We start from the raw sequence: 3,895 nt of genomic DNA, 5'->3' as shown, positions 1-3,895 counted from the left end.
AGCTGAAGAAACAAATTAAAGCCTCCGAATCCTAGGCTTAATACAGTCATGAGTTCTTTCTCACCTGGGAGACATCCCCTACCCTGGTTGATGGGAGGTTTTGTTCCAATCAGTCTTCCAGGGACCTGATGGGACCCCCACCATCCTAGAGGTCTGCCTCTGAAATAGTAGCCTCCTTGGTCACTGTGACAGGGGATAAGACTGGTGTCGCCCACAGACCAGAACTACCGCATGGCGCCATCTAACTACGGGTCCACAGGGCTTTCAGGGGGAAATTATATGGATATTCAGTGAGCAGTCAATGCCTTTGCCACAGAACAAACGAACATGGGTTTGAACAAGGAAATAATAAACTTGATTTTGGATGTTCTATTAGTCTACTAGGGCTGCTGTAAGAAAATGCCAAAGACTGGATGGTTTAAACAATGGAAATTTATTTTCTCACTGTTGTAGAGGCTCGAAGCCAAAGGTCAAGGTGCTGGTAGCTCTGTTTTCCCCTGAGACCTCTCTCCTCAGCTTACAAATGGCCTCCTTCTTTCCGTGTCCTCGCTTGGTCTTTCCTCCGTGCCCATCCCTGGTGTCCCTGTGTGTGTCCAAGTTTTCTCTTCCTACAAGAACACCAGTCAGGTTGGATTAAAACTCACCCACCAGCTTCATTTTCACCTAATCAGCTTTTTAAAGGCTCTATCTCCAAACACAGTCATAGTCTGAGGAATAGGGTGTTGGAGCTTCAATATATGAATGGTCAGGGTGGGAGGCACAATTCAGCCCATAACACAGGCGCTGAGTTTGACCTAACTGAAGCAATCATCTAACGTTTGTTTTAAGAATAAACATTTTTGTTACGTGTTGAGAAGTTTTGCCCTAAGCCAAATGAGTCCATTCAACCCAAGGAGCAGTGATCATAAATGTTATTTCTGTTCAGTTTTTGACAGAGGCAACAAGTTACGTACCCTAACCATGAAACAAAAGGGAAAATGCCTGTTAGGTAAAGAAAGAAAAATCTGACCTCTGGAATATGCAAATGTTAATGAAGAATGGAACTCATTCACAGCTGGGAAATAAGTAATGGATTTAACCTGGCATTCATTAAAGAACTGGAGGCCACACTGATGATTCTAATTAAAAGAAAATTAATCTCCATGTCATACAGTAAACACTGATGGAAGGCAACGCGTCCATGCTTATTTCCTTATGGCTTTCATTAACCCACGATTGGAATCTCTATCAGGGATTTGCAGTGTCTCAGTCTACAAGCTGCCAACATTGGAAAGCACAGTTTAAAATTCAATCATGCAAAGTAAGCAAAAAAAACAGACAGCTGACGGAATGTCTCTCCCTTCCTTCCCGTGTTTCAGAATCACAGAAAAAGAGCCAGTAAACTAGAATGACCAGAAAAGGTGCCTTGTGAACCTTCGGTCGAAACTCCAGGCGGGTAAGATGTTTCCTCACCATCCTACTTTATGAAACCCAGGCAAATGCACTGGGTATGTTGTGAGCTACAATTCTAAAACACAGTCTAAGGCCAAGGTGGTTCTTTTGCAGATTTTGTTCCATGACTGGCTCTTAAAGACGCTGCGAAATCTCCTGCAACAGCCTCTATCTCTGCCCCTACATTTCAGCCCTGCGTTCTCTGACCTTGCACTTGGTCCACGTATATAGGTTGCCCCCTGCATTTTAGGGGAATATGCCTTCCACATTTTATGTCTCTCAATGCCTCCACTCAAGACTGAACATAGCTGGCCCACAGGAAATCCATATTACTGCAACATTAGGCGATAGTTTACATGTTATACTGTGCTTTCCAATAGTCACTCAGTTAAATTACCCCCGGCCCCAGAAGTTTAACCAAAATCATCTTTTTTTCCCCTAACCAGTAAGTGGGACAGGAAATCAAAGCTGGGCTAAGAGCCAGGAAGGGCCTGCTGGACACTGGCTCCTTGGGTGTGCCTTCCTGTGGTATTTGTGGAGAAATGTTCTGTGTTGTAGGTCCAACATCACCCCCAGATCTCCAGGCACCACTAAATCCACACAGTCACGCTGTAGCACGTCGTAAACGCTTGCTTATGGGGGACGAAGAGCAGTACTGAATGTCCAAGAACTCACCTCCCAGAAGGTTACAGGTGAAGAAGTCATGGCGGAAAGGAGAGGGAATCACATCACAGCTGCTGGTAGACTTGGAGAACAAGCAAGAGTCAATTTTGGTAATTGTTATAAACCCTCAGATCCCACCCAGACACCTGCTTTTCTGTTGGTTGAGAATCAGCAGACCATGTGACTTCTCCTGTCCCCCTTGGTCTCTGGGCAGTCAGTGATGTTCCCCCAGAGGATTGGCAGAAGAGACTGAAAGGAGAGAGACAGTCAGGAGGCCATTTGTGGCTGTAACCCAGGCCAGAGGAGACGAACAAAAGAAGTCACTTCAGAGAAGAGAAAAAAAGACGGCAGACCAGGGAAGAGAAAAGAGAGGGCAGAGCTGCAGATAGGAAGGGGTGGACTTGGAACTTCACAACTGATTGTGGGAAGGGAGTGAAGGACAGAGGAAAGAAAGGCATCAGAGATGACTCCCTCCCAGCCCTGGCCCTATGCATTCCAGTCATATAGACTAACCAGGCAAGAGGGTGAGATTTCAGTGTTGATTTCTGTCGCGGGTTATATTGCAAGTTACGTTGCAAGTTCCTACGGGAAGATTCTTAAAGGTAATAAAGTAAATGGACCCTCGGTTCAGAAGGGAAGCTGACATGGTAATTTCGCGATGGGAATCGTACAGACATCCAGGCTGTGAATAGGATCTCAGAGAGAATATGTGCCGTGCGAGGAACCACCATGCAATGGCGTTCAGAAGTGAGGTGTGTTGATAGATCTTCAGCTGGAACTTTGTGTTGTTTTTTTTTTTCAGCTCTGGGCAAATATATTAAGAAGACTTTACTGTACTAAGATGACTACTAAGAAGAAACAAAATTCAAGGCTGAAGTCGATGTCTAAATATTTTCATTCTCCATCTTTCTGACCAAAACACTGTCCCAAGGAATAACCTGTGTGGTGTTACTGCTTCACCATTTGTATGGGACATCGCTTATTTACGACTTTGGCCCCCCTCAACTTCACGTATCTTTTGTTTCAGCCTTCACTGGGTACTCACCAACAGCTCCTGTCATCCCCACTTACACCTCAAGGCTCTTCACTGCCCGCACCAGCGCCTCTCTGTGGACACAGAGTGGGATGCGTCGGGAACCCGTTTGGTACCCACAAATCTCCATCCTGGAAGATGTGAGAGTTAACATCTTACAGGCAAACCTATGGCCTACAGGGAACAGAACTTGGCAGGCAATCCTTCCACTTTCTTCCCCTGATGACCAGTCTTCAGATTCATTGCATATGGCTCCTCAGGGGGTCCGGCATGATCCTGCCACCAGGAATCGGTGATTGCAGATAATTGCTGCAGGCAACTCAGTTACACAACATTCCTTCTTTCCTGGAGCTCACACTCCCCAGCAAAACCTTCAAGAAGCCTGTCTTCTGCAGAACCCAGGCTAAGACACAATGGAAACAAACAAGTAAAGAAATAAAACCGTCAACCCGCTTTTAAATATTCAACTATGTGAGGAAAAGAAAGGAGAAAACATACTTTTGGGAATCCATAGTACTAACTCATACTAAGCAGATCAAATCATTTCCAGCAGAGTAACAAACAGAGATACGCAAACATGATTTATTTCATGTTCTAAAATTCGTGATTTCAGAATGTACATATTGCCCAATGACCCCCTTTATAAAATATTAAGATATCTTTAATCGTTTTCAGGGATTTGCTCATCTAATATTCCGTTCACTGTTCAATGATACAGTAAATATACCCTCCTTTTCCTTCCCTTGCTGTCATGTTTACAATAATTAT

The 3,895-nt window shown here is 44.6% G+C and overlaps 1 long non-coding RNA gene across 1 annotated transcript; it reads right to left on the bottom strand.

Annotated features, from left to right (window-relative positions):
• Positions 1–414: 414 nt before the first annotated feature.
• Positions 415–3,643, bottom strand: LOC109499963. Its single transcript, XR_002157572.3, has 3 exons — positions 3,140–3,643; positions 2,107–2,176; positions 415–608 (listed from the first exon to the last, which is right to left on the bottom strand). It is a non-coding gene; the product is annotated as an uncharacterized LOC109499963 (long non-coding RNA).
• Positions 3,644–3,895: the final 252 nt, after the last annotated feature.

This window comes from Felis catus, chromosome B2 (genome assembly GCF_018350175.1).
Source record: "Felis catus isolate Fca126 chromosome B2, F.catus_Fca126_mat1.0, whole genome shotgun sequence".
In the NCBI taxonomy this organism is placed as follows: domain Eukaryota; kingdom Metazoa; phylum Chordata; class Mammalia; order Carnivora; family Felidae; genus Felis; species Felis catus.
Note: the sequence above shows the minus strand (reverse complement) of the source record. Positions and strands in the feature narration are given on the sequence as shown.